Source organism: Heterocephalus glaber, unplaced genomic scaffold (genome assembly GCF_053883595.1).
Source record: "Heterocephalus glaber isolate CG9 unplaced genomic scaffold, H.glaber_assembly_v1.0 deba00001606, whole genome shotgun sequence".
In the NCBI taxonomy this organism is placed as follows: domain Eukaryota; kingdom Metazoa; phylum Chordata; class Mammalia; order Rodentia; family Bathyergidae; genus Heterocephalus; species Heterocephalus glaber.
Window position 1 is genome coordinate 42,152,663 of NW_028258377.1, and position 23,410 is coordinate 42,176,072.

At 45.2% G+C, this 23,410-nt stretch overlaps 1 protein-coding gene and 1 pseudogene across 9 annotated transcripts in view; one reads left to right on the top strand and one right to left on the bottom strand.

Moving 5' to 3' along the window:
• The window catches only part of Rasgef1c (RasGEF domain family member 1C), a 97,996-nt gene that overhangs the window by 58,007 nt on the left and 16,579 nt on the right, over positions 1–23,410 (bottom strand). Inside the window, exon 1 of one of the 9 annotated variants that reach the window (XM_087194642.1) lies at positions 22,397–23,394. The exons of the other annotated variants lie outside the window; for them this stretch is intronic. The gene's annotated coding sequence lies outside the window, so the exon portion shown is untranslated. Of the gene's footprint in view, positions 1–22,396; positions 23,395–23,410 lie in introns of those variants that run through there. 9 annotated transcript variants of the gene reach the window in all.
• LOC101697028 (histone-binding protein RBBP4 pseudogene) lies at positions 13,698–15,113 on the top strand (annotated as a pseudogene).

Sequence of the window (23,410 nt, forward strand, 5' to 3'; positions counted from 1 at the left end):
GTCATTCTCAAAAATAGACCACATACTCAACACATAGAACATGTTTAAGTAAGTGCAAAGGAATTGAAGTTATCCCCTGTATATTATCAGACCATAGTGCGATGAAACTGGAGATCCATAGCAAAAGAAACTCAAAAAATTTCATAAACACGTGGAAATTGAACAACACACTTCTGAATAACCAATGGGTCACAGAGGAAATTAAAGAAGAAATCAGACAGATCTTTCAAGTAAATGACAATGATAATACAACATATCGGAATCTATGGGAAACAATGAAAGCAGTCTTACGAGGGAAATTCATAGCAGTGAATACGCATATTAGGAAAACAGAACGAGCCCAATTAAACAACCTGATGCTGAACCTCAAGCTTCTAGAAAAAGAAGAGCAGGACAACCCCAAAGCTCATACAAGGGAGGAAATTATAAAGATCAGAGGAGAAATCAATGCAATGGAGACTAAGAGAACGATACAAAAAATCAATGAAGCCAAGAGCTGGTTCTTCGAAAGAATCAATAAAATTGACAAACCTTTAGCCAACCTTGTCAGAAAAAGGAAAGAAAAGGCCCAAATCCATGCAATTAGGAATGAAAAGGGTGAAATGACAACAGACCCAGCAGAAATCCAGAGGATGATCAATACCTACTTCCAGAACCTATACGCCAATAAGATGGACAACACAGAAGAAATGGACAGATTCCTAGATACATATGAATTACCAAAGTTGAACGAAGAAGACCTAAAAATTCTGAACAACCCAATATCAACCAATGAAATTGAAAATATAATTAAAAACTTATCAACTAAGAAAAGCCCGGGCCCTGATGGCTTCACTGCTGAATTCTACAAGACATTTAGAGAGGAACTGCTGCCACTACTGTTTAAACTCTTCAATGAAATTGAAAGGGAAGCAATACTCCCAAATTCATTCCTGGAAGCAAGCATCACCTTGATCCCCAAAGCAGAGAAAGACCCAACTGAAAAAGAGAACTATAGGCCAATCTCACTAATGAACATAGATGCAAAAATCCTTAATAAGATAATGGCAAACAGAATGCAGAAGATCATCAAGAAGACCATACACCCTAATCAAGTGGGATTCATCCCAGGGATGCAGGAATAGTTTAATATACAAAAATCAATTAATGTAATACACTATATCAATAGAGCCAAGGACAAAAACCATATGATTATCTCCATAGATGCAGAAAAAGCATTTGACAAAATCCAACATGCATTTATGATAAAAACCCTACAAAAAATTGGAATAGATGGTCTCTACCTCAAACTGATAGAAGCCATCTATGAAAAACCAACAATCAATATCATACTAAATGGTCAAAAACTGAAATCCTTCACCCTAAAATCAGGAACAAGACAAGGATGTCCACTATCACCACTCTTGTTCAATATAGTTCTGGAAACATTAGCCAAGGCAATTAGACAAGAGAAAGAAATAAAAGGAATAAAGATAGGTAATGAAGAAGTCAAATTGTCATTATTTGCAGATGACATCATACCCTATATAGAAGACCCCAAGAACTCCACCAAAAGTCTTCTAGACTTAATAACCAAATTCAGTCAAGTAGCTGGTTACAAGGTCAACACACAAAAATCAATAGTTTTCCTCTACACGAATGACAGACTCACTGAGAGAGAAATAGGGCAAATAATTCCTTTCACAATAGCATCCAAAAAACTGAAATACCTAGGAATCATCCTAACGAAAGAAATCAAAGACCTCTTCTCTGAAAACTATGGCACTCTGAAAAGAGAGATTGAAGATGCTATCAGAAAATGGACAGACATCCCCTGCTCCTGGGTAGGAAGGATTAATATAGTGAAAATGGCCATACTTCCAAAACTGCTATATAGATTTAATGCAATTCCAATTGAGATCCCAGCCGCATACTTCATAGACCTTGAGAAAACAATCCAAAAATTCATTTGGAACAAGAAGAGATCCAGAATAGCAAAAGCAATTCTAGGTGACAGAGACATGGCAGGGGCTATCACAATGCCCAACCTGCAACTCTACTACAAAGCTACTGTGATAAAAACAGCATGGTACTGGCAAAGAAACAGACCTGAGGACCAGTGGAACAGATTAGAAGATGCAGAAACAACGCCAGACACACTCAGCCATCTTATCTTCGACAAAGGAGCCAAACATCCTCACTGGAGGAAAGATAGCCTCTTTAATAAACGGTGCTGGAAAAATTGGACTTCAACTTGCCAAAGATTAAAACTAGACCTATATCTCTCACCATGCACTAAACTAAAATCAAAATGGATTAAAGATCTAAATATTAAAATAGAAACTCTGAACCAGTTGGAACAGAGGTTAGGTAGAACCCTTGGAGACATCGGTGTAGGAAAAGATTTTATGAACAGAACCTCAGTTGCCCGTGAACTAGCACAAACAATCAACAAATGGGATCTCTTCTTATTAAAAAGCTTCTGCATAGCAAGAGAAACCACCAGCAGTGTGAAGAGACAACCCACAATGTGGGAAAAAATCTTCACCTGCTCTTCCTCAGACAAAGGTCTACTATCTCGAATCTATAAAGAACTTAAAAAGATCAGACCTCCCAAATTTAAAGACCCAATCCAAAAATGGGCATCTGAAATGAACAGATGTTTCTCACACAAAGAAGTAGAAATAGCAAATAAATACATGAAAAAGTGTTCAACATCATTGGTCATTTGAGAGATGCAAATGAAAACAATGCTGAGATTCTACCTCACCCCAGAAAGAATGGCTGCTATCATGAAGTCAACTAATAACAAATGCTGGAGGGGCTGTGGGGAAAGAGGAACCCTGCTCCACTGCTGGTGGGAGTGTAGACTGGTGCAACCACTGTGGAAATCAGTATGGAGATACCTCAAAGAACTAGGACTAGAGGTCCCATTTGACCCAGCTATTCCCCTGCTGGGGATCTTCCCAAAAGAATTAAAAGAATCATACCACAGTGATATATGTGCACCCATGTTCATAGCAGCGCAGTTCATAATAGCTAAAACTTGGAAACAGCCCAAATGCCCATCAACTGGAGACTGGATAAAGAAAATGTGGGGTTTTTAAATAAAACGGAGTACTACTCAGCCATAAAAAATGAGAAATTAGAGACATTTATACCTAAGTGGATGCACATTGAGGCGATACTCTTAAGTGAAATAAATAGGGCACACATGTGTAAATACCAAATAGTTTCTCTGGTGTGAGAAACTGAAAGTGTAAATAAGGACTAAATGTATAATAGGTCATGTGAAATAGGAAGAAAAGGGGCAAAGGGGAAGGAAGTGGGAGGGCTAGGGGAAAGGATCGAAGGGAATGGGATTAATATGAGAAAATGGAAAAATAGGAACAAAATCTTTGTAAATAGGGAGGACTGGAGGGGTTGAAGGGAGGGCTGGGCAAGGGTGAAAAATAAGAACCAAGAGAGACTATGTAAAGGTGCAAATTTCCAATGATGAATGTCATTATATTGTATACCTAAAATGTACCAATGATTAGAATGAATAATCGATAATGCAAAACAGGAAGAAAAGGTCCAAAGGGGTAGGGGTAGTGGGAGGGGCAGGGGAAAGGAAAGAAGGGAAAGGAAAAAATGATGAGAAATGGAGAAAATGGAAATAAAGTCTTTGTAAATAGGGAAAGGTGGAGGGCGTGAAGGGAGGGTTAGGAATGGGGAAAAATAAGAACCAAGATGCATTATGTAAAGGTACAATTCCCAATGAGAAATGTAACTGTGTTGTATACCTACAAGGTACCAATAAAAGAATTTAATACAAAAAAAACAAGATCTGAAAACAGGACAATTTCTTCATTCTAAGCTATGTGTCTTATTTTTCTTGCCTACTGAGCTAGCTAGGACTTCTAGGAGGATACTGAGTAAGAAAGGTAAGAGTGAACACCCTTGATCTGCATCTGATCTTAGGGGGAAGTGGTCAGTTTCCACCATCGAGTACAGGATTAGCAGTAGGGTTTGTGGACAGACCCATTATTATCTTTTGTTTCCTCACTTTTTTTTTCTTTTTGGTAATGGGGATCAAACTCAGGACCTTGTGCTTGCGAGGCAGGCGATGAAACCACTGAGCTAAATCCCCGGCCCTCAATTTCTTAAATAGTTACAGGATTGTCCAGGTTATATGCTTCATCTTGGGTGGGTTTTGGTAGATGTTTTCATAGAACTGGTCATTTTATCTGAGTTGCCCAATTTGTGTGTAGAGTTGTTATTCTTTTAAGGCCTACACATCCGCAGCGAAGACCTCTCTTTCATTCCTGGCATTGTGTCTTCCGTCAGTCTTGCCAGCAGTTTCCCAATTTTAATGATACCTCCAAATGAACACCTGTTTCTTTCAGTGACTATTTCTATTATTTTTCTGTTTTCAGTGTCATCAATTTCCATACTAAATTCTTTCCTTCTTTAAGGTTTATTTTGCCTTTCTTTTTCTTTCTCTAGTTTCTTAAGATGAAGCTTCCAGTTATTCACCTGAGGCTTTTCCTTTCTAATGTAAGAATTTAATGCTATAAATTTACCTTTTAAGTTGCTTTTGTTCCCCTAAATTTGATATGCTCTATTTTCATTTTCATTAAATTCAAAATATTTTCTAATTTCTCTTGAGACTTCCAATCTTACCTATGACTTATATGGAAATGTCTTGTTTAATTTCTAAATATTAAAAGATTTTTCTGTTACTGTTCTATATTTGATTTTTAGTCTAATTCCATTATGGCCGGAGAATATTTGTATGAGTTCAATGCTTTTACAACTGTTAAAATGCACTGTATGCTCCAAGATATAGTTAATCTTGGTGAATATCCCATGTGCACTTGAAAAAAAATGTGTACTCTGCTGCTGCTGGGAGGGGAGGATTCTATAGATGCCAAACGGGCCAGATGGCTGATGATGTTGTTAGGTTCTTCCACATCCTTTCCATGTCTGTCTGCTAATTAATGAAAAAGCAATGTTGAAGCCTCTGCATTTATGGTTTGTCTATTTTGTCTCTCAGTTCTGCCAGTTTTGCTTCATGTATTTTGAAGCTCTGTTGTTAGGTGCATGCACTTTCAGGATTGTTTTGTCCTCTTTGTAAATGTCCCCTTTGTCATTATGTAATGTTCATCTTTGCCGATTTTCTTTGTTCTGAAGTCAATTCTGTTATTAAAATTCAAGGTGTGATTGAATTCTTCCATTTTGCTTCTTTGAACCTACCTATACCATTATATTTGAAATGAGTTGCTTTAGGCAACAAATTGGATCATTTAAAAAAACCTATTCTGACAATTTGTGTCTTTCAATTGTATGTTTAGATGATCTACAATTAATGTATTTCTTGATGTGTTTAAATGAGGACTACTACATGAATAGACATACTTTTAGAACAATTTTAGGTTATCCAGCAATAATTTCATGAGGATGTATCTTGGTTCTTACATCATCAAAACATCATGTACAGGTACAAGCACCCAATGATAAATGTAAATGTATTGTATACCTAAAATGTACCAATAAAAGAATTTAAGGGAAAACAAATTTCATGTTTTCCTTTTTGTTGCCTCTTTTTAATTCAGTTTCCTTCTTTCTTCCCTCTTTTGAATTATCTAAACACTTTTTAGTATTCCATTTTAATTTTTCTATTCAGTTTTTTATTATCTCTCTGGATATCTTTTTCATGGTTGGATAAGGGATTATAATACACATACTTTAACTTTTCACAGTCTATTCAGAAGAAATATTTCACTGCTTCAAGTGAAATATACAAAACTTACTATTCCGCAGGTAGCTTTCCCCTCCCTTAATTACATATGGCTCTCTTACGTGTTACATACCCTGTCTGTTGGAAACACCATCTGATAATGTTTTTGACCATCAAACATAATTTAAAATTTCAAGACCAGCACAGTACGTTTACATAGACTCTCATCATTTCTGCTCTTGTGTCATTCCTGGTGGTATAAGTGTCCTAGTTTCATTTCTCTTCTGGCAGGAGAACTTTCTTTATCAATTCTTTTAGAGCAGGTTTGTGACCAGTGAATTCCCTTAGATTCTCTTCACCTGAGTGTGTGTCGTATCACCTTCATTCCTGAAGGATATTTTAGTAGATATAGAATTATAGGCTCATAGTTCTTTTAGCATTTTAAAAATGTCATTCCACTTATCTCTGGTCTGTATGGTTTCTAAAGATAAACCCAGTCATTTGAATCATTCTTCCTTTGTAAGTAAAAACTCATTTTTTTCTGGTTGTTTAAAAAAATTTTTGCCTTTGTCTTTCAGCTTGATTATGGTATACCTGGCTATGAATTTGTTTTATCCCAGTTGAAATTCATCCTGTCTGGGGCTCTTGTATATGTAGGTTCATGTCTTTGACCAAATTGGGAAATTTTCAGCTATTATTTCTTCAATATATGTATTTTTTTAATTTTTATTTTTTGGTACCAGGGATCGAACATGGGTCCTTGCACTTGCAGGGCAGGCGGCAGAACCACTGAGCTAAATCCCCCGCCCACTTCAATATTTTTTAAATGCTGCATCCTTTCTCCTGTCTTTCTTGAACTCTGGTGACATAAATGTTAGAGCTTTTGCTATTGTCCCACAAAAGCCTAAGGCTTTAACTTTTCTTTCATTGTCTCTCTGTTCAGACTGGATAATTTCCCTGATCCTTTCCTTGTCCTGTGTATTCTATGACCGAGCTATAGTGAGCTTACATTTTTGCTTATTGTATTTTTAGTTCTAAAAATGTGCATTTATTTCTTCTTTATAGCTTTATTTCTTTGCTAAGAATCTCTAGCTTTCCATTTGGTTCAAGGGCATTTGCCTTTACTTGATGGAGCATTTTTATAATACCTGCTTTAGAGCCTCTGTCCAACAGTCCCAACATCTGCTTCACCTTGGTGTTGGCACTTGTTCATTATCTTCTCCTGTGTGATGGAGATCTTTTACTTCTTCAAGTAATTTTGAGTGGTGTTCTGCATATTCTGAATACTATGTTATGGAATTCTGGGTCTTGTTTAAATCCTGTGGAGAACATTTAGCAGGGAACTGATCCAGTTGAGCTCAGGGCAAAAGCTCTGACCTGGTTTCTATGGATTATGGTTTCAATGCTAAATCCATCTTCAAAGCCACTGAACTGGTATTTAAATTTGTGTGCTACCTTGTAACCAGTCTGAGACCTGAGCAGAGGTCTGCTTCTCATTTCAGTTATCAAAGCCTTTAGTGTGCTGTGCAGGGTCAGATTCACACTCATGAACCTGGAGGCTAAGCCCCTGAGTTAATAATGGGGACTGCTTCTCCACATTCCTCCCTTTGTGCAGTCTCTACAGTACTTTTCAGTTTCCTGTAACTCCCTTTTTGGTTTTCCAGCCAGAAAAATAAGGGTTTACTTAGCCTGTTCCATTGTGCACTTCCCTGTAATTCCGGCCAAGTGGCAGGAGGACAGCGAGAGAGAAAAGCAGTGAGTTCCATCTACCTTCTTTGGGGCAGCAGCTGCTCCACACACAGATGGTTTCCCCTCCCTCAAAGTTTTAGGTTCTTGCAGAGCCCACATAATGTTCCTGAGGGATTGCTTGTGAGAGGCAGAAGACTTTTGGGGGTTTTGGGGTGGTACTGGGGATTAAACCCAGGGTCTCATACATACCAGGTAAGTGCTCTATTCCTGTGCTACACCCTGATCCCCTCTTAAATTTAGAAACAAGTTCTCACTAAGTTGCCCAGGCTGGCCTCGAACTTTAGATCCTCCTGACTCAGCCTCCAAAGAAGTGGGAATATAGGTTTGTACCATTATGCCTAGTGGGGCAAGATTTTTCAGATATTCTCCACTCTTTCTGAGCAATGAGAGACCCCTGTTCTGTTCCTGGAGCCAGAAGCATAGGGCTTCTCTGGGCCTTCCAGTGAGTGCTGCTGACCCTGCCAGGTTTCCGGCCATTCTGGTCCAGGATGGGTCCTACCAGGGGAGGAAAAACAGAGAACAGTACCAGTCTGGTTGTACTTCAAATCCTGATTTTTTCTTTCAATCTGCCTGCTATCATTTCATTTTTGAAGGCCTCCATGCATTGTCAGATTTTAAGCTCCATTTAGTGGGAGAGATAGAGTGCACTATGCTGACACCATCTAAGAACCAGAAAGCTGTTGTTCATATTTATATTGTGGCTGTATTCCATTTAAAGGAAGAATGTTTGTTTCATTATACTAACTTTTATGGTTGTTTTCTATTTCTGAGAATTCACACCCATGATTTAGGTAGAAATGCAAAATTTCATTGGAAAATAGACTTATTTTAATAAATGTGACTTTATGAAAAACAGTAAAGAAGATGACAGCACACTTAAGTGCCTGACTGCCACGCCCCAAACAGGCCATTCATGACCTCCCAGTCAGGCCTGGTGGTGGCCGTGTGTGCCCAAGGTCCACACGTGTGAAACTTATTCCCAAGGTCATGTTAATGGACTTGGAGGCAGGCCCTTTGGTGAGACAGCATCCGAGACCTACCCAGTAGTCTTCAAGGTGGACCTGCTCTCAAGTCAGCCCAGTAACCCAGTTCGCACTCCGTTACTGCAGAGAGCAGACAGAGCCATTCACACCGATGGAGACCTCGCCACCACTAAAGGCTCCCCTAGTCCTGCCTGACCTCCCAGGATGGGGGCTAAATCTTCACACGAGTTTCGGCGGGGATGAACCATAGTCAAGTCAGCACCTTCCGTGTGCAGCTGGCTTCTGGGCCCCAGACTGGTTACCTGCTGTTTCCAGACACCTGGAAATTAGATCAACACAGTGGCACCCCAAAGGTGTCGGTGGACAGAGGGCTGACTGGCACTTGCTCTTGCCATGTGATCCCCCTACCTGCTCATGGTGCAGCAAGCAGGCCTCAGCAGTGCTGACCAGATGCTGACACCACGCCCCTGGACTCTCGGCCTCCAGAGCGAGAGAGTCAAATACACTTCGTTCTTTAAAAATCACCCAGACTCAGGCATTTTGTTACAGCAACAGGAAATGGATGGAGACTCAGGTTTTTCTCCTACTTTAGAATCCCTCACACCTGTTCCCCTGAAGGCCCAGCTCCAGTGTCTCCTGGAAGAAACTTTCAAAATGCAGTCGAGACTTCAGGCACCAGTGGCTTCCAGAGGGGTCACTGCAGGAAGCGAGTGAAGAAGGGGCTGAGCAGGGTGCAGTGGAGGAGAAGAGCAAGGGAGGAGGCGGCAGGTGGACGGAGGCAGAGAGGGGGCAGGCAGAGTCCTCCCTGTGCCTGCGCTGCACGGATGAAGAGGCCGTGCAGACATGGAGAGGCTGTGGCGCTCCTGCCCCGCTACCGCGTGCTGGCCCGCAAGTTTCCTCTCCCTGCGTCCTACCCGCTCCACCCGCTCCTGAACTCTCCCCTCGCTCTCCGCTCGCCTCCTGCAGTCCTCATCGTCAGGAATGAAGGGCTCGGTGCTCACTCCTGTTTCCGTGCAGGTCCCCGGGTCTTTCCCTGCTCTCCGCTTCCCCCTCCTCCCCTTTCCTGCCCGCTGGGCCACATGGACTCATCGACCAGTCCTTCTCTGCCAGGACCTTGTTTTATTTTCCCAGTGGCATTTTCAGAACATGAGGTGCAGGTCTGTGAAGTCCCCGGGTACCACCTTGTCCCTGCTCCGGGCTGCACCCCAGCACCTAGAACAGGGCTTAGGAAGTGGCTGCGAACGAGTGAGTGTCTGGCAGTCATGGGACGTGGCTGTAGGTGGCAGCAGATGGAGGAGCTGGGTGCTGGGCAGAGGAGAAGGCTGAGCGCTGCTGGCCAGCAGCTAAGGGTGGCAGCAGTGACAGGACCGTGTCCACACATGGGCTGGCCGGCTGCATGGCAGCTGTGGGAGGGGAAGCAGCCTGTTTGGTGAGCAAAGACAAGGGCCTCATTCACCATGGAGAATGCGTATCTGCCTGGGCCAGGTCACGTTTGCCACCGAGTGCTGGGAAGCAGCCAGTGCCCAGGGACGGAAGGGCTGCGCTCCCTGGGCCACTGCTGCAGGGACTTGCACCTCGCAGGTCAGCTGTCAGGCCCCCTCCCCATGCCTTCTAAGTGCTGTGGCCCCAAAGCTGTGGTCTGGAGGCCCTGAGGCCCCGGTGCTTTCCTCACCCTCTCCTGTCTGGGCCCTGACCTCAGCCTGTCCTGCCCACCGGGCCACCTGCCTCCGCTGCCTCAAGACTGGCTCAGCGCTGTCGCAAGGGGCTTCCCTCTGCTGCTGGCCTGCCCGCAGGCTCCGGTGTGTGAGGCCTCCCGCCCCAGGACGACCTGGAAAGGACACTGCAGAGCCGCTCCAAGGAGGCTCCTCCAACCCCGGACAGCAGACAGTGCGCCATGTTGGAGGAGCTTCCCCAGGTGAGGTGTGGGTCCCACCAAGGGAAAGGACCCCAGCGGAGCATTGGCCCGGCAGGGGTTCTCCAGCTCCAGCTGTGGGCTGCTGGCTGCAGCGAGCACGGGAAGAAGCCTCAGCCTGGCTTGAAGGGGAAATGGAAGCCACACCCTGGGGGCACGGCCTGGGGCAGCTGGAGCCGGGGCCACATTCAGCCCCGAAGACCGAAGACCAGCAGGAAGGGGCTGTCAACAAGGACCAGGTCCCCTGCCCACAGCGCTGGGACCTCCACACACCCCGGGAGGACAGCGCACCTGCAGCCTGCAGCACCCCAGCCACTCAGAGCTGCCTCTGGGGCCTATGGGTGTGCGGTCAGGTTCCCAACACAGGGGGAGTCCACTCTGCCAGGCTTCGGTGCGGGCCTGTCCTGTCCTGCCTCCGCTGTCGCGGTGGGCACCGGCAGGGACAGTGCCCCGCCTACCTCCCCAGAATCTGGGGCAAAACGAGCCAATTCCATCTCCAAGTGTCTGCATGAGTCACCCACACCTCCTGGCACCTTCAACAACACAGGCATTTTGCAAAGATAAAACACGGTGTTTTCCCTCTGCAGATGGTGGAGTCGTGTGTAAGCGTGGTCTTGGGAGGCTCAGGGACCTGCTCCCAGGCCGGACTCCGTGTGGGCCTGCTGAGGTCTGCTCCGACTGGCTGCAGGACGCGCCGTCACTTTGGGCCTTAGTTTCCGCATCTGTGAAGTGTGAGGGTCCACTGGGGCCAGGAGAGGAGCCCTCTTTGGATGCGGTCCTACCCTGCCAGCCCCACCCTGTCCCCTTCACGGTGACGAGAGTACAAGGAGGCAGCCGCCGGCGTCCCGCGCGTGCCCAAAGGCCCGAGGTGCGGCCTCTGGGTAGCTTGCCCGCCCTCCACGGTGGTTCTCCAGAGCCCAATTCTGGCCTGGGCTGGGCTGGGCTGGGTGTGGCTGTGGCCTGGGCTGGGGAGGTGGCCAGGAAGGCGCAGGCGTCCCCACCAGTCAGCACACAGCCCAGTGCACGCCTCCCTGTCTCCAGGACCCTCCGAGGGCCACCCTAGAGCTGAAGCAGTGCCAGCCTCGCTCCCTGTGTCTGGCTGCCCGCTGTGCTGGCCTCTCCACTCCCGGCCCTCCCTCGGGCCTGCAAACATTCGCTTCTGGCCTCTCAGGACTCCTCCTGCCTCGGTGCCCTTTCTCAGGCTGCCCCTTCCTGACAGTCTGCCTGGCAGAGGCTTCCCACATTCAACACACACGCTTGTCCCGCAGAGCCCAGCAGGGCTGCCTCGACCTGACTACGCTGCATCTGCTCGTCTGGGGCAAGGATGTCCCACTCAGCCTTTGGTCCCGAACCTGCGCCGTGGGCACCTGCCAGGTCCATGCTGCTCTCCGTCCCAGCAGGTCGCCTGAGGTCGGCACACGGCAGCTCGGGTGTCCTGTTTGGCTTCTTCACTGTGAATCTGCTGACCTTATTTACCCACTGGGGCGTTCCATGACTGTCAGCGCGTTCGTCTTCCCTCAGAAGCTCAGGAGAACTGGCCGGGCTGGGTCTGCGTTCCTGCCTGGTGCCATCCGCTGAGGCTCGGTGGTGCTGCCTCCAACCCAGGGAGGCCACCAGCTCCCTTGGCTCACCACTGGCACCTGCTTCCTGGATAAATGCTCTGTGGCTGCTGGCCTTGGGGGATGTGTTAGGTACTTTTCTCTCATTGCTGAGACGAAATACCAGACACCCAAGGTTAGAGGGGAAGGAGTTATTTGGCTTACAGTTCATAGAGGTTTCAGTCCATAGTGGGCTGGCTCCAATACAGGGAAGGCAAACAGGCATCACAGAGGAGAAACAATGGAGTACACAAGGTAGCAAAGGCAACAGAGAGCCTTCACCAAGTCTTCCCGACGCTTTTATCCCATCCAGACTACAGGGATTAGGGAGGTGCCAAACTAACATTCATGTGTTGTGGTTTAGTAATCACATGCCCTTAATCCCAGCATCACACATTCCAGATTCAACAGGGCACAGGGAGGGACACCGAAGCAGCAGTCCTGGGGCCTCAGGATACCCTGGACGCCAGGCTGTCGCTCCAGCTAGAGATGACTGTCAGGGATCTAGAAAATCCTAAGTAAGAAATAAGAAATTAAAAATAAATAAGAAGAAGAATTTCATTTCTCCTCTACTTTTGGGAATTTGGAGAACCGAGTGAAAACCTGCAAAGTTCTTCATGGATGGTGACGTCGAACTTGACACACAGGTTTGGGGACCCAACAAGGGGGCGGTCTCTCCAAGTCCTGCTGTGGCTACTGTCAGGAGCCTAGGAGCCCATCAGTGAGAGGCCAGGGCAGGCAGCCTTGGTGTCCTGCAGACAGGGGATCAGAGACAGTCCAAGCACCCTGCAGGAAGCCAGGGCACCAGGCACTGAGCAGGACCCGAAAACACTGTCTGAAAATAACTCCGACAAGCAAGAAGCTGCTTTGAGTACTCAGCGCCGTCTTTTCTGGGAAGAACAGGGGAGATGAAGTCATCGGAGTCACGAAGAACAAAGAAGGGTGCTGTTTGCTCTGACTTCCCTCGGAAAGGATGAGCGGACGGAGAAAAGGCCCTTGTCAGAGAGGCAGGACGATGTCCGTGCGTATGTGCGTGTGTGTCAGGACCCCTCACCACCACTCCTGCCCACTGGCTCCACACAGAATTCTGGGCTCAGTCCCTTCCCGGCCACAGCTCTGGGACAGTGGGGCCTTTATTTACAGCCAGCACCCGGGACCTCAGACACATGCAGGACTCTGCTTCCTTCTCAGCTTGCTGCAGAGGTTTGTGTTGGTCTGAGACAGGGTCTTGTATGCGGCCCAGGCTGGCCTCACCCTCGCTGCAAAGCATTTGTAAGAAAATATAGGTTCACCGTGATGCAAGGGACATTCCATTCCACCTGCCCGTGCGAAGTGCACAGCTCACTGATTCATGCCTGAACTCTATCATCAAGACAAAACCACTGTTTTGATTAACTATAGTTTTGCTATTTTCATAAGAAAACATATGAGTCCTTCAGTTTTGTTCCCATTCAAGGTTATCTTGGTTATTCTTGGACCCTTGAATTTTCATACAAATTTTAGGATCACCTTGTCAAAATCTGCGAAGAAATCAGCCAAGACTTTTACAAGGGGTCTATTAAATCTGTAGATGACTTGGGAGGGGCTATTGCTCTCTTAATAGTACGGTCCTACAGTCCATGAACTTGGGGTATCTGACCATTTCTTTAAGTCTTCTTTGGCGTCTTTCCCCAATAAAATGTAGTTTTTACTGGCAGCCTCCCGGCCCCTCCCATGTCGTTCAGCCCCAGGGCCCTCCTGGCTCTCCTGCTGTCATGGCTGACAAGGAAGCAGCTTTGGATGACGCAGTGGAAGAACGTGTGATCGATGAGGAGTACAAAATATGGAAAAAGAACACGTCTTTTCTTTACGATTTGGTGATGACCGATGCTCTAGAGTGGCCCAGCCTAACCGCACAGTGGCTTCCAGATGTAACCAGACCAGAAGGGAAAGATTTCAGCATTCATCGACTTGTCCTGGGCACACACACGTCGGATGAACAAAACCACCTTGTGAGAGCCAGGGTGCAGCTCCCTAACGATGATGCCCAGTTTGATGCATCACACTATGACAGTGAGAAAGGAGAATTTGCAGGTTTTGGCTCTGTTAGTGGGAAAATTGAAATAGAAATCAAGATCAACCATGAAGGAGAAGTAAACAGGGCCCATTATATGCCCCAGAACCCTTGGATCACTGCAACAAAGACTCCATCCAGTGATGTTCTTGTTTTTGACTATACAAAGCATCCTCCTAAACCAGACCCCTCTGGAGAGTGCAACCCAGACTTGCGTCTCCGTGGACATCAGAAGGAAGGCTACGGGCTTTCTTGGAACCCAAATCTCAGTGGGCACTGACTTGGTGCTTCAGATGACCATACCATCTGCCTACGGGGCATCAGTGCTGTTCCAAAGGAAGGGAAGGTGGTGGATGCCAAGACCATCTTTACAGGCCATACAGCAGTAGTAGATGTTTCCTGGCATCTGCTCCATGAGTCTCTGTTTGGGTCAGTTGTTGATGACCAGAAACTTACGATTTGGGATATTCAGTCAAACACTTCCAAACCAAGACACTCAGTTGATGCTCACACTGCTGAAGTGAACTGCCTCTCTTTCAATCCTTATAGCAAATTCATTCTTGCCAGAGGATCAGCTGACAAGACTGTTGCTTTGTGGGATCTAAGAAATCTGAAATTTAAATTGCATTCCTTTGAATCACAAAAGGATGAAATATTCCAGGCTCAGTGGTCACCTCACAATGGGACTGTTCTGGCTTCCAGTGGTACTGATCGCAGACTGAATGTCTGGGATTTAAGCAAAATTGGAGAAGAGCAATCTCAAGAAGATGGCCCACCTGAGTTGCTGTTTATTCACGGTGGTCACACTGCCAAGACATCTGATTTTTCCTGGAATCCCAATGAACCTTGGATAATTTGTTCTGTATCAGAAGACAATATCATGCAAGTGTGGCAGATGGAGAAGAACACTGATAATGATGAAGACCCTGAAGGAAGTGTGGATCCAGAAGGACAAGGCTCCTAGATATATCCGCACTCATGATTTTAGACTCCCCTTTTTTCCTCTCAGCTCTGAGATTGATTTAACACTGGTTTTGAGACACACAGACTTTGTTCAGCTATCCCTCCACAATAGGTACCACCAATAATACTACTGGCCCAAAAAGTGGGTGTTTTCTAAATATTAACTGGGGTACTGGAATCAGCAAAGCCACAGACTTATATTTAAATTTTCTTTTTTTTACATTTAAATATTCTTCAGGAATTTTCTATTAACAAACTTAGGTCTAAAGTAGCTACAGAAAGGGGAATATAATGTGTGATTATTTTTCTTCTTAAGATAAATCCCTAAGTTTTTCAGACTTGTTTCAGTAAAGGCTCAAGTGAGTAAGGAATAAGAGCCAAGTGAGGTTAGGTGTCTGAGCCATGAAATACAAGTACTGCAAGAGGTCATTTGTATTCAGGAATTACGGGAGAATAAAGTCATAGATTCCTACTCTGAATCTTCATACCCAACTTTCCAAGATGCACATTTTGCCTATGTAGACCAATCTCCTCTTGGTTTATTCAATTAAGTCAAAGCTGCATGTTCCTCCTTCCTTATATATTTTTGCTAGTTAGTGTATTTCTTGAGCTGTTTTCATGTTATTCCTTTCTTTTCTGTGAAATGGTTTAGGCCCAACAGAGGGAAACCATCAGGCAAGGTTAGAAACTAAAGGGAAAGAGGGAAAAATAAGAAATAAAAGAGCCAACAAAAGTAAAACATCATGACAAGGATGAGTCAATATCTGTCAATTATAACTATCAATGTTAATGGCCTCAATTCACCAATCAAAAGAAGTAGACTGGCAGAATGGATTAAGTAGCAAAATCCAGCAATGTGCTGTATACAAGAAACACACCTAACTCAAAAGGAAATTCATAGACTGAAAGTAAAAGGATGGAAAACCGTTCTCCATGTGACAGGAACCCAGAAAAAAGCAGGGGTAGCAATCTTATTTGCAGACAAAGTAGATTTCAAACCAAAACTAATTAAGAGAGACAAAGATGGTCACTACATCCTTGTGAAGGGAACAATCCAAGAGGAAGAGATGACAATCCTAAATATATATGCACCAAATACGAATGCCCCCAACTATACAAAACAAATATTACCGGACATGAAAAACTAAATAAGCACTAATACAACGGTAGTGGAGGATGTCAATACCCCACTATCACAAATAGACAGATCATATAAACAAAAAATTAACAATGAAATTCAAGAACTGAATCAAGCTATTGAACAAACGGACTTAATAGATGTTTACAGAGTGTTCCACCCCACAAAATCAGAACACACATTCTTTTCGGCTGCACACGGGTCATTCTCCAAAATAGACCACATGCTAGCTCATAGGACATGTCTAAGTCAATGTAAAAGAACTGAAGTCACCCCCTGTATATTACCAGACCATAGTCCAATAAAATTGGAGATCAATAACATGAGAAATTACAAAACTCCCTCAAACACCTGGAAATTGAATAACACCCTCCTGAACAACCAATGGGTCACAGAAGAAATTAAAGAAGAAATTACACAGTTTCTACAAGTAAATGAAAATGCCAGTACAACACAAAGGAATCTATGGGACACAATGAAAGCAGTTCTTCACAGGAAATTCACAGCAGTGAATGCCCATATTAGGGAAACAGAGAAAACTCAGATAAATAACCTAATGCAGAACCTCAAGCTCCTAGAAAAAGAAGAGCATAACGAATCCAAAGCTCATACAAGAGAGGAAATTATAAAGATCAGGGCAGAAATCAATGCCATGGAGACTAAGAGAACGATACCAAAAAAATCAATGAATCAAAGAGTCGGTTTCTTGAAAGAATAAATAAAATCGATAAACCTTTAGCCAACCTTATCAAAAAAAGGAAAGAAAAGGCACAAATACATACAATTAAGAATGAAAAAGGTGAGGTCACAACAGATCCAACAGAAATCCAGAGGATCATCAATACCTACTTCGAAGACCTCCACTCCAATAAAGTGGAAAACACAGAAGAAATAGACAGATTCCTAGATACATATGAATTGCCAAAGTTAAACGAAGAAGACACAGAAATTCTAAACACCCCAATTACAATGAGTGAAATTGAAAATGTAATAAAATATTTACCAAAAAAGAAAACCCCAGCTCCTGATGGTTTCACTGCTGAATTCTACAAAACATTAAAAGAACTATTGCCATTATTCTTTAAACTCATCAAGAAAATTGAAAGGGAAGCAAGGCTTCCAAATTCATTCCTGGAAGCAAGCGTTACTTTGATTCTAAAAGCAGGGAAAGGCCCAACCCAAAAAGAGAACTACAGACCAATCTCCCTAATGAACATAGATGCAAAAATCTTCAACAAGATACTGGCAAACAGAATACAAAGAATCATCAAGAAGATCATACACCCTGATCAAGTTGGATTTATCCCAGGGATAGAAGGGTGGTTCAGCATTCATAAATCAATAAATGTAATACACTATATCAACAGAGTCAAGGACAAAAACCATATGGTCATCTCAGTAGATGCAGAAAAGGCATTTGATAAAATCCAACACTCATTCATGATAAAAACCCTACAGAAAATTGGAATAGAAGGTCTGTATCTCAACTTGATTAAGGCCATCTATGAAAAACCAATAGCCAACATCATACTAAATGGTCAAAAACTGAAAACTTTCACACTAAATTCAGGAACAGGACAAGGATGCCCACTATCACCACTCCTGTTCAATATTGTTCTGGAAACATTAGCCACAGCAATTAGAAAAGAGAAAGAAATAAAAGGAATAAAGATAGGAGAGGAAGAAGTTAAACTCTCTAAAACCCTAAACTATCATTAGTTGCTCATGATATGATACTTTACATAGAAGACCCAAAATACTCTGCCAAAAGACTTCCAGACTTAATTGACAGATTCAGTAGAGTAGCTGGATATAAGGTCAACACTCAAAAAACAATAGCCTTTTATATACAAATAATAGACTCACTGAGAGAGAAATTAGGGAAACAATTCCTTTTACAACAGCATCCAAAAAAATGAAATATCTAGGAATTACTCTAACAAAGGAACCAAAAGATCTTTACCCTGAAAATTATACCACTCTGAAAAAGGAGATTGAGGAGGATATAAGAAAATGGAAAGACTTCCCTTCTTCCTGGGTAGAAAGAATCAATATAGTCAAAATGGCCATACTTCCAAAACTATTATATAGACTTAATGCAATGCCAATTGAAATTTCATCAATATATTTCACAGAACTAGAGAAAACAATCCAAAAATTCATTTGGAACCAGAAGAGACCTAGAATAGGAAAAGAAATTCTAGGCAACAGAGATATGGCTGGGGGTATTACAATCCCTAACTTGAAACTATACTACAAAGCTACTGTGATAAAAACAGCATGGTAATGGCAAAGAAACAGACCCGAGGATCAGTGGAATAGATTAGAAATTGCAGAAACAACTCCAGACATACTCAGCCACCTCATCTTTGACAAAGGAGCCAACCACCCTCATTGGAGGAAAGATAGCCTATTTAATAAATGGTGCTGGAAAAACTGGATTTCAACCTGTCAGAGATGAAAACTAGACCCATATCTATCACCATGTACTAAACTAAGATCAAAGTGGATTAAAAATCTAAATATTAAGACAGAAACACTAAACTTGCTGGAAGGTAAGTTAGGTAGAACTCTTGAAGACACTGGCATAGGAAAAGACTTTATGAACAAAACCTCAGTAGCATGGGAACTAGGACAAAGAATCAACAGCTGCTTGCTGCGCAAGTGCTAGGACCCGAGTTCGATCCCCGGTACCAAAAACAACAACAACAACAACAACAAAGAATCAACAACTGGGATCTCATCTTATTAAAAGGCTTCTCCACTACAAGAGAAACCACCAACAGAGCTAAGAGACAACCTGCAACGTGGGAAGAAATTTTTAGCAGCTGTACCTTAGACAAAGGACTACTGTCTATAACATATGAAGAATTGAAAAAAATCAGACCCCCAAATTCAAAGACCCAATTCAAAAATGGGCATCTGAAATGAACAGACATTTCTCAAAGAAGTAAAAGCAGCAAATAAATTTATGAAAAAATGTTCAACATCACTGGTCATTCAAGAGATGCAAATGAAAACAACACTGAGATTCCACCTCACCCCACAAAGAATGGCTGCTATCAAGAAATCAACCAATAACAAATGCTGGCGGGGTGTGGGGAGAAAGGAACCCTTCTCCATTGCTGGTGGGAGTGCAGACTGGTGCAACCACTATGGAAATCAGGTGTGGAGATACCTCAAAGAACTAGGACTAGAGGTCCCATTTGACCCAGCTATTCCCCTGCTGGGGATCTTCCCAAAAGAATTAAAAGAATCATACCACAGTGATATATGTGCACCCATGTTCATAGCAGCGCAGTTCGTAATAGCTAAAATTTGGAAACAGCCCAAATGCCCATCAACTGGAGACTGGATAAAGAAAATGTGGGGTTTTTAATACAATGGAGTACTACTCAGCCATTAAGAACAACAAACTAGAGACATTTATGGCTAAATGGATGCATATTGAGGCCATCCTCTTAAGTGAAATAAATAGGACACACATGTGTAAATACTGAATAGTTTCTCTAGTGTGAGACACTGAGAGTGTAATTAAGCATTAAAATGATTAAAACGAATAATGGATAATTTGAAATATGAAGAAAAGGCTCAAAGGGGTAGGGGTGGCAGGAGGGGAAGGGGAGAGATCAGGTTACAGGCTGGAATCTTGAAAGAATCCATACATAGGTTGTGTTTTAAACTATAGGAAGAGATGTAGATAGAGACCAGGCTGGAGCTCATCAGTGGGTTGGGAAGGAAGAATCACTGAGACCAAAGGAGAGAAGGGTATGTTTCCAGAAGAAGCACATACAACTATCTACAGTACACAGTACTCGACAGTGATAAATGACTGTTACTGTTTTATGTACTTATCATAACATGCTATGCTTTTCATCCTTTAGAGCATAATCCTACTTATATAAAAGAGTTTACTGTGAAACAATGTGCTGCTATGCCAGTGGTAGCATCATGTATCTTGTGTTTAATTGCATATTTGGATAATATCAAGGGGCCATCACAGGTGACTGATGTATATCTTCTCAGTTTGCACTTAGAAGTTGGCACTCTGTGTGGTACTGTGCGATACACATGGATGAAATTGCCTAACAACACATTTCTCAGATTATATTTCCATCACGTGTGATGGAATACATCATTACTGTATTGAAATTTAAATTAAAAAAAATTTGGCCTAGGTGGAGTCTACTAGTTAATTAGAATTTTTTCTCCAGATCACTATTTGTTCAATATTAGTTTTGAAAATCTTTCTAAAACAATTCACATCTTCTGATGCCTTGTTAATGCTTGAGATTTTTCTTTTAAATTATATGGAAAAATGTTTAAGTACTTTTCAGTTTTGCTTTGGTTGAGTTCTATTATATTTGAATATCATTATAGTTTTTTCCCCCTTGCATTGGTTTTCTTTGAATAATTTTAATTTTTGTATATGTGTGTTCGGTGAATAATAAAGTTATACATTAATTTTAAAAATGTAGTTTTTACTGTATACATTTTACATTCTGTTGTTCCTGCTTTTGCGATTTCTAGGCACTTACTATTTTGACTCAGACTAAATAACTGTACACATTTTTGGGGTACAGTGGGATAACCGTGTGATGATCAAATCAGCTTCACTGGCAGGTTAATGCCTCTTGCCTTAAACATTTATCAGTTCTTGTGGGGAGAACATTCCAATTCTTCTCTTGCAAAGCAGTGTTGTTGTTCTCTGCATTTCACAGAAGGGGGCGCTGAGGGTTGTCAGAGCCTGCCCTGCGCTCTGTCACCCAGCTGGAGTGTGGGTTCGGGACTGGGCAGCCCTTTCTGCAGTCTTGAACTGACGAAGGCTCCGAGCACCCCTGACAGGGGCAGGTCTGCCAGGGTGTCACGTTCTGACTTGGGGAAGGGGTCTCCACAGAGGGACCCGGGAGAGAAAGACCCAGCGCAGACAGCCAGTTGCTCACAGCACAGGCCCTGCCGCCCGGGACGCGACCCCGGGCACTCGGCAGGGCAGGGCCTCCCCGTCCCCTCCTGAGAGACGTTCAAGGGGTCCCCTATGAGACCCTGCCTCCGAGGGCAGAGCCCCTACACGGGCGCAGGCCCTTGCTGTCAGACGGGGCCCTGGACACCTGTCCCCGCCCTCAACATCCCGGGCAGGGGCCTCCCGCAGCCCCTGGCAGCCCTGGTGGTTCTGAGGCTCAGCCTGGGAAGACCCTCGGCCAGGAGAGGGTCTGGCGTCGTGCGCACACATGCTCTGTGGCACCCTAGCTCACCTGCTTGTGCATCCCCCGAGGCCCTTGTGCAGACCCGCAGAGCGGCTGAAGGAGCCCTGGGCACGTCCCAGCCTCGCCCCCTGTGCTGTGCATTGGCTCCTGTCGCCCATGCCGACTCAGTTTAAAGTCAGCATTCATCCTCACCCTAACAGTGCTGAGCTCATGGGTTCGGTGTGCTAACTGTGCTAACTACGCTTTTTAAATCCATGGAAATAAACACACAGCGACAAGTGTCGAACCGGTGATCTCAGCTCTCGGCTCAGCCCAAAGCGGCAGGGTTGCTGGCCTGAGAGGGTGGAAGACACATGACTCTTGTGGTGGATTTCAGAACTCTCCGAGTAGGTTCCCAGAGGGGACTGTCCCTTAGCCCAGGCTGAGCTCGGGCCACCCCCTCGCAGGCAGCAGGTGGCCCTCCAGGCAGAGGGCGAGGCTGGGCAGCGCCGCCCCTGCTGTGGAGGCCCCGGAGGGCACCGGACCAGCCACACTGAGTCCCACTCAGTCTCGCAGGACTCTCTCTCACAGGGCCCCTCCGTCCTGGCCTGCAGTGATGACCTCCAGCTCGGGGCGTGCCGTGGGGCCAGCCAGCCCGCACAGGCACAGGGGAGATGCAGCCTGTGCAGGGCCTGCTGAGCTCCTCTGGGCGGAGGACCCGGCCACTCTGAGGCTAATCCTGCTTTCCAAAAATGATTCTCCACAAGGGAGAACACAGAAGCACTGGTGCTGTGGCAAGGCCAGCTGCTGGGTCTGGGGTAATCCTTCTGACTCCCGAGTACTGCAAGGCCCGGCCTCTGGCTCCTGCCCGCCTTGATCTACCTGGAGGAGGGCCACAGGCAGAGGGGAGGGTGAAGAGAGCAACTCTGCCCGTGCTTGGGGGCCCCGGGGTAGAAACAGGACTTTCTGAGGGGGCAGGAGGGGCGGGCTGGCCAGAGATCTGTCTGCAACACCCTCCCCCCAGGACAGGCAGTGTCCAGGCCAGCCGCAGCCCTGCTGCCCTGTCCCCATCCAGCCCTGCCTCCGTCACACACGGCTCAAGCTGTGTTCACTCACGCTGGCACCGCGCTCCTCCGGCAGTTTCCCGTCAGGACAGCGCTGTCCGTGAGCCCCACATTTGGCCTCCTCTGCGCCCCAGCAGAGCCCCTAGGCCAGGCTGCGGGAAGGCCAGTGTGGGGCAAGCCTGTTGGGCCAGGGGAGACCTGGGAGTCCCCTGCCATGGCCTGGCCCTGTTAGCAGCTGCCCAGGATCACAGCCTCTGTGGTCTGCCTGGCCAGCACCTGTTCTTCCTTCTGACAACAGAGCCCATTTGTCCTTCTCCTCCGGTCTGCACAGGAGACCACAGCCCCACTGCCACTCCGGGAAGGAACTGCCCTGGGCAGTGGTGGTCTGGGATGGGCGCTGATCTTGGCCTTGCCAGAACGGGCAGCACGTGCCCTGGCTGGGCCACCAGACTCAGAGCGATGATTTGAACTGCCAGGGCAGAGCCTCTCTCTCTGCTCAGCAGTGTGGAGGCAGGGAGGAAGGGTGGCGCTCCTTTCGTAAGAAGCCCACAGGGAGAAAGCAGAGGCAAAGGTCACGTTAGTTCCAGCCGGGCCTGAAGTCTCCCCCTAGGCCCTTTCCTCACAAAAGCAACCATGTTCTCCTTTTGTGCACAGGGCTGCTGGAGTTGGGTTTGCATGCCTGCAGTGCCCAGTCTTACTGGCCAGGCTCCAGAGACTGATACTGTGGGTTTTCGGGAAGTACCATTACCAGCCAGTGACTGCTACAGAGTCAGCTGCGGGCTGGGGGAAGTCGTGTTAGTCTGCTTTCTGATATAACCGAACACCTCAGACTAGGCGCTATGAAGAAAAGGGGTTTAGTGTAAAGGCTGAATAGTTCCTCTGGTGTGAAAAACTACAAGTGTAAATAAGGTCCAAAATGTATAACTGATATTGTGAAATAGGAAGCAAAGGTCTAAAGGAGTAAGGGAAGTGGGAGGGGCAGGGGAAAGGAAAGAAGGGAAAAGAAAAAAATATGAGAAAAGGGAAAAGTGGAAACGAAGCCTTTGTAAATAGGGAGGGGTGGAGG